Consider the following 14,272-nt stretch of genomic DNA (forward strand, 5'->3'; position numbering starts at 1 on the left):
TGGAGCACATAATTACTGCCTCAAAGATGATTATGCTGTTTACTCATGCCCATACGCACAACAGATGACTGTTTCTCACTCGCAGCTCCCTCTCTCTCCCCCCGCCTCTCTGTGAAGGCATTTCACCTAGTGATGAGGAAACGGCTGCAGCCAACCAACATTCAGACTATCCAACCAGCAGGTCTGATGCCAGAAACGACCCGTAGCTATTAGCTGTTCAAACAACCCCCTCCCACATAACTTTAATTCAATTCAATGGGCCCAGTGAGAGCTGGTTTAATCTACAAGGAACAGTGTATCCCCCTGGAAAATAAAGAAACCTGCCTTTATGGCCTTGAGGCAGTGTTTGTGCAGCAGATTAAACTGTCACAGAGGTTAACTCACTCACTCAGTCAAACTTCAGGTAGAAACAATGTTGAGTGTGCAGTTTATATTATATCATATAAAAAATCTTTAACACAAAGCTCAATCTGACAAACGATCCTGACACGAATCATTTGTCCTCATGTCAACACTGGTGTCATCTCTGAAGTTTACAGTGTTATTTCTTATGATAACCACCTGACTGCATGACACAACAGTTTACAGCTCACAGATTTATTCTTCTGTGTTCATACAAAGCTACAATAAATCACACATGTAGCCTACATGAGAAAATACACCCAGAGGCCCTGGAGGTGATGTGGATTTCAAAAATCTTTATTAAAAAACATCTTAGGTTATCTGTCATTGAGTGAATGAGTGCACACTACATTGCTATTCCATTCGGGTAGTACTTTGTAGATCCATAAATATATCAAACTAAATTTTAATAAAAAAACAAAACAAGTGGATTATTTATTTATTTTAAGAGGTAATAATTAAACGTGGTTTAAGGTCGTACTGCGGTGTAAATGTTAAAGGCTACTTCATAGCAAACAAAAGGAAAGAACATGCAATGAGGTTTCTTGTGAAATCACACAGGTAAGAACACAGAGGAAAAAGGAGGAAGTTTTTTCCCCCCCCCTTGATTGTAAAACTTGTTAATGCACAGTCTATATGAGTAACACCCCCCACCCCCCAAACACACCCCTCTCCGTCGCTCCCTCCCCTCTCCAGGAGCCGTATTGAGCTGTGGGGTTGGGACATTCCTGGTTTGACGACCAGCCTCGCCGCTGCCATGATTTGCTGAGCAATTCGACACTGGCTTCAAAGATGCGAGAGTAGAGAGAGAGAGAGAGAGCGAGAGAGAGAGAGAAAGGCAGCGGCAGAGACGGAGACCGTCAACTTACAATAACGGAGACAGAGTGTGTGTGCGTCAGTGCGTGTGTGTTCGTGTGTCTCTGAATGCACCGAGCTGGGACTTATCGCCTTTATCTCAACACATGGACTCCAAAGTTCCCCGGAGAAACCTCTCCGCCACCTTCACTCGAGTTTAGACCAAGGGGAGTTAGTCGCACCTTGGACCCCGAAGACTGCGCTGCTCCGCGGGTCTGAAAAGTCTGTTTTCCACCCTCCTCCACCTCCGGCTGTTTTCATGTTTCACCCGTCGTCTCACACTTTTAGCCCATGTCTAATGGAGGGCCCAGTACGGATTTGCCACCAGAAGAATGCGTCTTGCTGCTAACCCACCCGACGGCTCGCAGCTTTTGCCCTCCTGCAAGAGAGGTAAGGAAGGGGAGGCGGAGAGAGGGGAGTCCCGGGCCGGCTGCCTGCCTGGCTGCCTGGGAGAGGGGCTGGGGGCGGAGGCTTCGGTGTGCGCACCAGCTAGGCCAGCGGGGCTCGTCTGGAAATAACAAAAGAAAACGTGGCGTTGAAAGAGAGAGTTGTTTAAATAATAATAATAATAAAAAGTTTATGAAACATTACCGAGCTTTCCCCTCAACTTTATACAGTGGTGAGAGCGGGGAGCGCTCCGCACGGGCGGCTGGAGCGGAGCGTACGCGCCGGCAGTCTGGGGAAACGGGGGCGCCCGTGTACGGAAATTAATATTATAGCCGATGTGTACACCATGAATGAAGCGTCCTCATTAAAGTCGCAGTCTACTCCTACTGTAAACTATTAGTTTTACACGGTACGTTTGCTCCGTTTGACCTCATTATAATGTCAACACTAAAGTTAATATGAGGAGTCAAAATCAGTTGTTTTACAGTTTGGGTTTAGTTGACTTCGTTCTTTGTTGGATTATAATCTGCAGACAGGGGAAAAAGGGGGAATCCTCGCAGCAGACTGAGCAGCTTTGTGTTTTTAGTAAAACAGAAACTCATCCCAAACAGCATCATTATCCAGCAGTTTGTCTTGTGTCTGTCTGCAGGGGTGACACAGCTCGGCTCCGTTGTCCTGAGAGCTCAAGAAAAATGCCTAAATATTTGTTTGGTAAACAGCGACACTTCACTCCAACATCCCAGCTGAAAACAGATGGCCTGAGGCCTCGTTTTTCCCAACTCTGAAACATGAAACAACATTTTTAGAAATGGAAAATATGTCCCTTGGTTGACACATTGGTGCCACAGTCACTAAAAGGTGAAAATGGACTTGAGTTTGTGAAACATTACTTTGTTCTAAAGTTGTACTTCTTTTTGAATTTTTATTATGGCTCCACTTCAGGAGCCAACTTTCTGCCACAGTGACCGCTGTGGCAGAAACATGGTGGCTTCGACTAATATTTGAGGGAGATTTTTCTCTGTCTGTCTTTCTAAAGACAGAGTCGTTATTGTTTTAGATAAATCCCCCCGAGGGTGTCATAAATGTTGGTTTGGTAAATCCATGTTAGTGCAGCTCTGAAGTTTGGAGAGTGCACAAATCACTGTGCAAAGCAAACAAAAGCAACTGTACCTTTCTGTATGAATGAAGGAGTTATTATTTACTCACTGGGAACATAACCTTGACTAATTTTTGATTTGGCGTAATTGTTTTGGTGCCTTACTCAAATGTAAAAAAAAAAAAACACAAGAAAGTCAAGTTTAAAAAGTCAGTTGACAGAAAAGAAGCTGAATATATGGAGATTATCTGTTGGTTCAGTTTCACTTGTTTCCTCTCGATGTGGAAAATATCCTCAGAGCAAGAAAAAGGTTTGATTTGAAACTCAAAGTGGTTGCTAACAGCTCAGGCCTGAGTGTGCAGTCGTGTGCATGAGATTACTCTGCTCAGGTCTGGTTGGGTTGTGATCTGCTCTGCTGCATTTCAGGAACTTTGAGGATGACACTTTAAAACTTGTAGTTTTCATTCATGGACAAATGTTTAAGGAAACTATAAAACTAATGCACATTGTTAGAATGGATTTTAATTTCTGTGGAATACAAATAAATCTAGTTAACACTGATAATTTGCTAATCACACTAAAACAATGCAGCCATAAATGTAAAATACAACATAAATGCTGAGGATTGTAATGAGAAGTTTCAGGTGTGTCGAATAGTATAGTTTGTATACTGTATGTGTCTGTATATTAGGCCTATAGTATGGATGTGGCTGCAGAGAGTCATTCCCTCTGTGTGCTCTTCACCCCTATCATCAGAACTTCACAGCGACTTTTGTTACATAGGGGCGACTCTCAGAAAACTGAACACTTAAGAGTTATTGAGAACAAAGTCCTGGATCCCTCTCGAATGCATGACATCCAGTCAGGGGGACACACATGGCTGCTCGCAGATAAAACACTTTCAAGTTCAAACAGTTGCTCATGCATTGTTGCGTCCATGGGGGACAAGAAGACACTTCCGATGGCTTTCAAATCCTTTCAGTGCTCCCCAATATTGGGTGAGCTTTTGACAGGGGGCAGAGAGAGATTTGCTCTTTGTGTTCAAGCTTGGGCGCTGACGGGCGTTCACTTTAAAGGACGTTTCCTCCCTCAGGTTTTGGGGCTGAGTCTGCTCGAGTTTTCCTTTTTTAGTTAAGGTGTTGTAGAATTTTCCTGTGGCCACTTTCCCTCAGCCTGCCTAGTTTTAACTTTATTTACTCCACAATTTCCTCCAGTACCTTTCTGCCTCGCTGTAACCACAGAGTGTCCAGTGGCCTCACTGTGTACTGGTCAATCTGTGGAGAAACTGCTCTCGCTGCCTCTTCATCTCTGGTTTCTATTGGAAGACTTTATTACACTTTTATTTTGAAAGACTGACAGTCTGTTTTCTACAGATATGATATAAAAATGCGTTTGCTGTCAGATGCTTGAGATATTTTAAAAAGGGCATTATGCAATCTATATTAATCATTTTTAGAATGAAAACTCTTTATAGTGACAAAACAATCCCACGAATCCACGCTACATCACTAACATCTGCTTTAACATTAAAATACATGGTGTATTTTTACTGCAACTGCCCATGTTGTTAATGTGTGGGATTTTCCCTACAGTAACTATGGGACCATGATTGAATCAGACAACAACAGTCTCAGAATCTTTTTTTGTTGTTGTGTTGTGTTTTCTCAGTGCGTTTTTTTGTGACTTGTAGGGAAATTAATAAACCATTAGTGGCCCGGCTCTTATCAGACTGAGCCGAACAAAGCACAACTGCCATTAAGCGAGTTCGAATAATGTCTGAGCCATTAGCGTGCTTGTTAATGATAAACACATGTTGCTGTAGGAGAACTATGTTAAGTGGGCAATTTGAATGTAAGCATGTGTAATGATACCAGCCCCTGCTCTCATAATGGCTCCCCTGATTTCTCTGATGGAGTATTATAATCACACAGCCGCATGTGCTCCAACAAGGACAAATGATCATAGTGAAGGTAAAACCAGGAAGTGAGGCCGTCAGCAATTAGTCCTTAGCTGAACAACAGACAATTAACTAACACCGAGGTTGAGAAGCGTGCCATAATAAACAATTGCTGGTCAGACATGAGCATTTGCTACTTTTTCTGTATTTTATTTAATTGTTAATTATAAATCTTCAGGGTTTGAACAGTGTGTTTGTTTTAACCTGTCACTGTGAGCTCAGAAAAAAACTAAACAGTTCATCAGTCTATTGAAAGATTTGGCCAGATGGAAATGTCAGTTGCAGTCCTGCTTCTAGCAAGTGTCAGAGGTGGATAAGTGGATGATGTCTATGTGAGGTGAGTGTGGTGGGAGAGGGCGTGTCCACATGGGAGACTGAAGTATATTTCGGGCACCTCCCACATTCTCCCGCTTTCTAGGCCGGACAGATTTGAGGCCAGGCTGTAAACCTCAGCCCTGGCCTTAAGCAAATGGAAGTGAATATGAAAACCTAAATCACAGTGCGGTTTGGTTGTTTATTTGGTTTCGCGCTGTGATCTGTCATATTATTGCTCCAAAAGATCAACCTCTGGCCGAGAGAAATGTTTGGAGAGTCATAAAAGAGGATAACATTTCTGGATTTCAAGCAGCCACCTTATTTTTCATCCTCCTCCCAATAGTTTGACCGCTGGAATTAAGTCTTACTCATTTCTCTAGATCTCAGATGGCTAATCCATTTCAGCCTCTTAGTATAATAAAGTGGAAGTTAGTGTATTGTATTGTTGACACTTAGCCCTCCAAGCTATTCCCAAACTATAACTTTTTAATTCTTGATACACCCCCTCTTTTACTCTCATTGCTCAGAGATTAAGTCATACTGCAGCGTTTTCTAACTCTGGCCTTTTACCCCCTGAGCTTCAACTCCCATTCATTAAGGCCAGACACATAGCTCAGGCACCATTAGATGGACAGAGGGGAGTTTTGGGCAGCTCGCCAAACAGCCCCCATGTTCAAGGAGCCCGGGGGGTGCTGATTGACAACACCCAGCAGCCACGGGCAGGGGGTCGATGGGAAAGATGGGCAGGTCAGAGACAGAATTTGAGTTCTTGCGACTGCTGGGTTTGGTGAGTGCACCCTGCAGCTGCAGTGCTAACAAAAAAGATTTTTTTTTACTTTTCACCCTCGGATTCCCCTCCCTAAATTTATTCTAGGGACAAGCTGTGAGTGGAAATTGGATAAATTGAGGCTGTGTTGAAGTAGCCACGAAGGCAAATGCAGTAGCCGAAGGTGTCACTGGTGTTTACACGGAGCTGTCATTAGCAGCACTTCTTATCTGCTCTGAGCTCACACTGACATTACTTTAACTACACAACGCATACGACTCTCTGTGGGACCCCCCCCCACCCTCACCCCTCTCTTCCTCATTTCTTCCTTGTCCCCCCTGACTCTGACAGATGATCCAAACAGCCCAGCACTGACTCGCTTTTGCTAGGAGAGCATGTTGCTCCAGGAGGTTACAGATAGGCTGCATGCTTCCTCCGGCACTACTCCTCGGAAAGGTCAAAGGTGAGCCAACTGTATAGCTCCGTGTATACACCTGCTTTCAACAGATGGTCGTGTTGAGTTTCTGAAAAATTCAGAACCTTGAAGGACCTGAAACTGGATAATGACTTTCGGGAGATTTGAGAAATAAAATGAGAAACATCGGGGCGTAATTGTTAAGACAAACAAACAGTTTTTGGAGCAGCAGAAACAGATGTTCCAGCCAGCCACTGAAATGTGGCGGGACAGAGCCGTACGGGCTGGAGATGGGCAGCCTGGGCGAGGAGGCCTGCTTCTTCTCTGGAGATGGTTTGTTTTCTGTTCATGTAACTGAAATGCAGCCTTCAACTAAATATACGTCTGTGTTCTTAATATGATAAGGGAATGTAAACCAGCATCGCACACACACATACGGCACTTTAAGGGAAAACACACTGTCCAGGCAGCTGCAGATAATGAAAATACCTCTGCAGCTGAGATTGTTTGACACATCAGGACACAGTGATATAGATTTTTACTGTAGGAAAAAACATGATTATTCTCTGAAGCTGTCAGACTGATGGAAAGACCAAAAGACTATGACACACTGCAAAAAAGGTCCTGGGCCACTTTGAAACAAACTCCTTTTTTCCCCCCTCTTCTGGCTTGAAGTGTGTTACTCTCTCTAGATGCCTTTTATTATACACTCATAATCATCGGATGGCGCACTTGTTGGCTCGTGTAGCTGTAATATATGTGCCTTAAACATGATGCAGAACACCACATGTATGGGAGAGAACAAAAAGTTCCCCAGGAGGCTTCAACGTGGCACTGGGAGTACACGGCACTCGTTTCTCTCCAAAAACAACTATTTTCCTCATAATTGTCAAGCAAACGCACGATGAGACCCATTGTTCCACAGCTCTTATTGTCTCCTGTAGTTTTTTCCTTTAATGACTCCGCCGGCCTCAGGGAAGATTTCAGGGAGTGAACTTATGAACTGGACCCTTGCTGACGGCTTGCACAGCACAAATATTTCAGAACATGTGAGGTTTTTTTTTTTGCATCCTCAGCGTCTTCCTGTTTGCAAGATTCATTTCTTTTTCCCTTCCTGCGACTGACCCTACTAAATATGCCTGACTTAGTCCGTCGCCTCAGCGCGGGCCCCAAGAGTCAAGAGTCTTTTCTTCTTGAAACTCGGAGCAACCACAGCTTTCTATTTCAAATGTTGAACCAATAAGTCACATCTGACATGGGTTTTTTTTTTTTTTTTTTTTTTTAGAATGTGTGCGCTGTTGAAAAGCCAGCGCAGGGATCAGCAAGACTATATTAAGGCAAAACTAGTGGCTGGCACTCCCCTCTGCCTGACAAACAGGCTACTTGTTTGAAGGGCTGTTTTTCTCCCAGATCAGTGTGAGGTAGTGTGGGTACTGCTGCTGCTGCTGCTGCTGCTGCTGCTGCTGCTGCTGCTGCTGCTGCTGCTGCTGCTGCCTGCCTCCAAACTTGTGGTTATGGGTGCCGTTTTAGGCCGTCCCTCCTTCAACATGTGGCCCCTCAGGGAGCAGTGGAGCCCCTTATTAAAAAAAAAAGATATTCAAAGTGAGCGGAGGATTTTAGGACGTACAGCCAGTCGGGCCTTCTGCATTGTTCTGAGAGTCTGGAGATGGAGCAGATACTCAGCTGTGTGTATTCTGCCTTGATGATAGATGGAGATGCTTTTTCTGAAGCCTTGACTGTCAGTAACCAAGCAAATGAAGTCACTGTCATCCGTCTGTGGTGCTCTCACACAGTAGCCAAGAAAACACAAAGCTGCACAAAGGTTGCAGTGAATTAGCATACACCACGGTTTCTATGCTATTGCTGTGTTTTGCTTTTGTCACGAGGTCGTGTTTTTCTTGGCGCCATCCCAGCATTACGTCATCTGCCAAAAGCTCTTCTCACCTCCAGCGCCGCTGCGTTGAGCCCAGCGCTCGGACCCTAAACATGTCGGAGAGGTTTTATGATTTGACCGCCAGCCAGAAGTGGAAAAACTCAGATGATGTGTGTGTGTGTGTGTGTGTGTGTGTACGTGTGCTCGTGTATCGCCACAAGTTTGTTTTGCGATCACTTGATTGCCGCACAACAAGCGTGGAGTGTTACAAGGCGAGACGGATAAACATTTAGACAAACTAAATAAAGCGTTTACACACTCCGACACTCCGTTTGAGACTGCATATTTATCTTAGGATCCTCAGGCTTGTACATACAAGACAGCTGGTTTGTGTGTTTGGGTTTTTGCAAGAGATTTACAGAATTGGTGAAGAAGACTAATTATATTTTAACCTTTTTACATGTGTTTGTTTTTGTTCTGCTGGCTAGCTGTGGAGCTCAGGCTTTTGCAGGCTGTCTGTCCCATAAACCCCCACTCCCTCTCTCCTCGCCCTCTGAATATATGACCATCCCTCCATTATATTTGTAGAGCCATTTATCATTCTGAGAAATGAAAAAGCGTACTTTCTTTTCTCAGGCGTCTCCAGTGACAAACAAAGGGAAAGACAAACACGCCTGCACGTAACTCAATTTAGTTCTGTTCCTCCTCGGTTTTAAATACTCAACTGTGTAAAACAGTTTCTTGTTGGTATTTGTTTGGACTCCCTGCCAATCTGTTTTTGCTGCACATGTTTGAAATTACATTATTTAATATATGTTTTAGTTTGAGAGTGCTTTTGGTCGGTCGCCAGAGACCTATCAGTAGGACACTGAGCAGAAACTGTTGTCTGCGTCTACGCTGCTTGTTGCCGTAGAGACACGAGCGGTGATGGAATCCAGGAGAGCTGGGGAGGGACGGGAGACGGCGCTGAGGGGAGAGAGTGGAAAGGGGTGGATCAGCTCACTGCATTGCCCCGTAGTTCACAGCCGGCACGGCAACATTTAAAAAAAACACAGAAAGTACCGTCTGGCCTCCCTCGGGGGGAAGGTGGACATTTGACAAACTTGATCTTTTTTTCCCCCCTCCCCTGCATCAGCGTGTCTTTTTTCTCTCATCTCCCTAATTGAGGCTGATATCGAGGAATGTGAATCTGTGGCCTCCTCTGCCCCGGTGCCGCGGCTGCACAATCCCACCTCCCCTCTTGCCTGGCGTGATGAATCAGACTCTTGGCACATGTTGGAGATCAGTGTTATAACACACCCTGCGGGCAAAGAGGACCTTCTTGTGCATTCCTCCTTTCCATCAGAATTACCTTTTTCGTTTGAACAGACGTTCCCCTGTGGGCTGAAAGGCCTGTGAAATCAGCCGGAAGGGCCCAGAGAGCTCCGACAATGGGGAAGGGTTGTTAGTTACATGCGCTTTGCAAAAGGTCTCGAGGTGGACTTGTATGGTGGCGATACCCGGGGATCTGTTTCCAGTGTCCGAGGCCGCTATTGAGTTTCGCCCCTGTGGTTAATCCCGCTGTTCAGGACCTTGGGAAACAACCGTACCTCCCCCTGCCCTCCCACCCTCCCGCCCTCACCTCTCACAGATTCCCAGGAAAAACAAGACATTGCAGAACAATCTCCAATTAAGATGGGTCTTACATACTGTACCATTCAGTCCCCACTCTCTCCCTCCCTTTTCTTCCTCCTCTCTCTCTCAGCTCCCTTGTTTGTGTCCTCGGCCAACAAGCCTCGGGGCAGAATTAGCGCTGTCTCCCAGGTCCCGGCCCTGGCACTTTGGGAAGGTCGGGCTTTGGTGAGCGGAGGCGTTGGGAGGAGGGTGGGGGCGGGGCGGGGTGGGGGGGGTATGTGTGTCCATGGTAAACAGGGCTTTGTGGGATGTGACTGTCTGATCCCCAGGGCCTCTCCTTTCATTCCTCCCCTCTCGTCTGGTCCCACACCACGGTGTTGTCGTCAGGGCCGCTAAGACGTAGAGTTCTGGGACCCGCTTGTCCCCGCCATCACCCTGTGCCTCCTGGACTGCTAATGCCCCCCCCCCCCCCCCCCCCTCCCACAGACACACAGAGAGACAGCAGTGTCTGAACAGCAGACCGTCCTTCAAGATGTATCATCATTTGTCCTCTGCAGTCCCACTCAGTTTAAATGATTCCCTCTCTGCAGAGTGTCAGATTGAGTCCTTCTCTCTTACAGATCAACTGAACTCCTCCAATGTGATTCTCTCCTTTATGTCTCAAGGGAGGACAAAAAGCGCCACTCCTCTCCTCTCCTTCTAATTCCCTCAGTTGATTCCAAATCATGTCTCTTTTCTCCTGTTCTCTCCTTTCCTTTAGCTCTCTCCTCTTCTCTGAGTCTGTCCCACTTTTTTAATAACGTCTCAGTCTTTAATCAGAGTTAGGCCGTACCAGAGGCCCTGTGTTTCCACTCATTAGTTTCCTCTGTGGCCCCAGGCTGCCTCAGTGGGCTCACCCAGACCAATAGAAGAAGCCCATAATGGTCCCCTAGAGTCTCTTCTCTCCCGGGGCTCTTCCCAAGTTTCTGGGCCGAACTGAATGTAGTGAGGCTGAATCATCAGTCAGTTTTTGGCAGACGTGGATGCGAACTCAGCCATTATCTGTACGTCTCTATCTGTGAGCCAAATAAAGAGGGAGGAGAAATGAATTGGGGCTTGGCAACTTTTCACCTCACAGTGAATGTTTCACCTCTTTATACCACCATCTCCTTTCACCCCTCTCCCACAGAGCTTTTCTTCCTATTTTCTTGCATGTTTTTTTTTCCCTGTGGCCTCTCATCTTCTTGTTTTGAATATATCTCCCATCTCTTGTGTGTGTGTGTGTGTGTGTGTGTGTGTGTGTGTCTTTCTCTGTGTCTTTCTGCGTGTCCATTGCTTTCACTCTCTCTCTCTCTCTGTCTGTGGAGCTGAGGAATGTGTGCGCTGCAGATCCTCTGTCAGTGAGATGTGGGGCGAGTGCAGACAGGTTTGGGGTATAGCATGTGAATCAGCTTCAGCACACATGTCAGATTAGACCATCATACCAGAAAAGACTTGCTCTTTCTCTTACACCCCACTGCTCCCTCACCCTGAAGTCTTTATCTCCAACCTCTGATCTCCAATCTCTTCATCCAATCATTATAGCTCCTCTCTTCATATTGGATTTATTGGACTTATACCTGCGTTTTATTGATCATGGGAGCAGTTGGCATCAGCCCGTGTTATCGAAATCAGGGCCGCAGCTTCTTCATGATGTTTGCTGTTGGCTTTCATTCAGCTGTGCAGTCGTGTGAAGCCAGAGAGGCCAGGCCCGGCACCAGTTGTGACCTGTTCTTCCTCTGCCCTCCAGGTCTTTGATGCACCGCCGCGTTGCTTTTGTCCCTGTTTACCCAATATGACAGGGATATGGACCAGCCCCCACATGGGGGCAGATGGGGCTTTTAAGAAAGTTCCTGTGGAGAAGAGGCCTAAAAAGACGCACAGGTGGTAACCACCACTCCACCCCCAAAACACAAACCCCTTTCCCTTCCCTGAGGGCAGCCTGTCAGTGTGTTTATTTTCTCCTGTGTCATCATTGGGAATCTCTCTTGTCCTATAAGGAAATGGATGGTGCTATTCCTCTGTCTGGAGTTTTGTATTACTCCCAAGGATGGATAAATAAAGGTTCTGTGTCTCAACAGTACAGTATATCTCTATCTACTATGGATTCCTCTGGAAGGGAGCGTGACAGATAAAACACAAACTAAGTTACAAAGATCGAGAGAGAGATACAAGCTGTCTAAGAAGTCTGCTGTTTTTCCTCGCTTTCACACACTTAAGCCAGGTGTCAGTCAAACATTCCCAAACGTACACGGGTTAACCCCCGCACCCAGAAAAATAGGAACTTTTCCACTTGAACTCACTGACACTAACCTCATTTATTTTCATAAACTGTCCCTGTGTCTGTGTATCAGCTTTCAACGGCGCAGAGTCTGTTTTGTATGCAGGATGTCTCTTCAATTTATAGCCAGTCCAGAATGGCCATGCATCTCCAACGTAAGTGCAAAAACAGAGAGTAATACAAGATCAGATCTGGGATAGGAGGGGAGGGGGGGGATCTGGCACACAGGATTTTTTTCCTTTAAGTTGTATAGTCTGGAGTTTCTGAGGAGAGCAGAGGAGTGAGGGAGTGAGCTGGCCAGAGATCAGCAGTGGACCAGGGGACTGACCAGACTTCATTTGACAGGGACTTCCTCTGATCCAAGCTTTTGTCCGGGCGTCTGCTCGGGAGGAAGCGGGACTTGCCTTTCCATGCAGCCGGGGCTGCCAGCATCGGGACGACTCTCTGCGATGAGGGATACAAGATATCCTCACAGTGTCTGTCTCCAGTGAGGCGGCCTCATGGTGGCGGATGTCAGAGGAAAGCCAAACAGATAAGAGCAGGAATGATGCCCCTGTGTTTCCTCGTTGCGCCAGATCGATGGGGCAGATAGGCAGCTGTGTGTGTGTTTACACAAGGGCACCCAGTCGGAGCTGTGGTGCCCAACGGTTACGCCCACTGGGAGGAAGTTAATAGTTAAAAGTACGAGAGAGAGAGAGAGAGAGAGGCAGATAAAGAGAGAGGGAGTTACAGAATCAGCTCTGGTTTCTCATCGTTCCTTGTGCCAATGTGCCCGCGTTTGGCTGTGCATTTTTATAGCACTGTTGTTAATTATTGTAATTATATATCATTATTCCGGCAGAGAGAGAAAGATAGTTTCCACTGATGACATGGGGGCAGTGTACAGGGCCTGTTGCAACTCGTGGGATGGAGAAATGCTCGCCTGCAAGATGTGGGTTTGAGCTGCCTGAATGAGAATGCACACACTTGAACTGGAGGCTGAAAAGCAGGGAATACACCACATGCATAATGTAGTATCTCCAATGCTAACATCAAAATTACAGATTGTCATTGTTCAGTCTGAAATCCGAGCTACTGAGAAAGCAGCACAATTGTTTTTAGTGGTTTTTAATGTCTCTTTAAAGCTCTCGTTTTGTGGGTAGAGTTTGGTAATGTGTGTGTGAGGACAGTGAAAATGTGTGTGTGTGTGTGTGTGTGTGTGTGTGTGTGTGTGTGTGTGTGTGTGTGTGTGTGTGTGTGTGTGTGTGTGTGTGTGTGTGTGTGTGTGTCTACTAGTGAAACAGAGAGCTTGAGGTGAACTCTGGGGGCTGGTCCAGAGCCACTAGACACCCGCTGGTTCACCCTCTCGCTGCTCTTCTCTGACCTTTGACCTCAGGGTGAGAAGGGGGCGTGAGCCCAGGAGCTGGGAGAGTTTATTATTTCCTGCCTCTTCCCTCCTCATCCTCTCATGTTGCCCTCTGTGTCTGTGAGAGAGAGAGAGAGAGCAAGATGAAGAGAGTGAGAATGAGGGCATGAACAAAGCATCTGTGTCTTATTGGTTAGATCCCAGAGGAACAGCCGTCAGCATCACTCACAGCCAGTGCTGAAACAGCTGATGCTTGGTGTTCAAAGCAATTCAGAGGCGTAATCTAAGTTTTCCTCATTTCTTTACGGAAAGGGAATCAACAGATGAATGACAATAATCAACCAACCTACGGTACAGTCTCGAGAGGAGGCTAAACAAATTGACCCGCTCGATTGTCGAGCAGATGAAACAATGTTTAGGTTGGAGAATGAGGGTTAGAAACCTGTTCAGCTTCACTGATCCCACCCAGACATCATCCTTTTAATTTGACCCACCCCTCAGCCCTGGTCAGCCCTTCCGCTAACGTCTGCGAGCCACCGAAGCGCCAGTGTGAATATCACAGCTGGACAGCCATTGTCCTTCTGGCCTCAGGCTCAAACCCTGGTTACCAACCAGCAACCTGGGATCAAAGCTGGCCCGGATTACTCTTAGAAAAAAGGGGAGGAGGTGCCGCGGTCGGAGGGGGTCGGGGTTGAAAAGGATAGAGGAATGCTCCTAATTACGTGCCCTCCACTCCTTTTCTGTCTCTCACTTTGCCTCTTCTCTTGTCTCCCCGTGTGTGTCTGGGCCTGCACTTCAGGCTACAGTGAACCAATGAGGAAGCAACACAGTGTGACAAGAGAGTGATATTAAGAGTGAGGCGACAGTCTCTCCACAGCCACTCCATTAGCGGGAGATCTCAGCGGCCCAGTGGGAGAGAGCAGGGGGGCAGAGAGGCTGGACATTCCA

General features: G+C 46.4%; 1 protein-coding gene across 2 annotated transcripts in view; it reads left to right on the forward strand.

Moving 5' to 3' along the window:
* The first annotated feature begins 794 nt into the window (after nucleotides 1-794).
* Nucleotides 795-14,272, forward strand: part of cdon (cell adhesion associated, oncogene regulated) — a 33,778-nt gene continuing 20,300 nt past the window's right edge. For both annotated transcript variants that reach the window (XM_083985296.1, XM_083985297.1), the window contains exon 1: nucleotides 795-1,647. The gene's annotated coding sequence lies outside the window, so the exon portion shown is untranslated. The remainder of the gene's footprint in view (nucleotides 1,648-14,272) is intronic.

Source organism: Trachurus trachurus, assembly GCF_905171665.1.
Source record: "Trachurus trachurus genome assembly, chromosome: 13".
In the NCBI taxonomy this organism is placed as follows: Eukaryota; Metazoa; Chordata; class Actinopteri; order Carangiformes; family Carangidae; genus Trachurus; species Trachurus trachurus.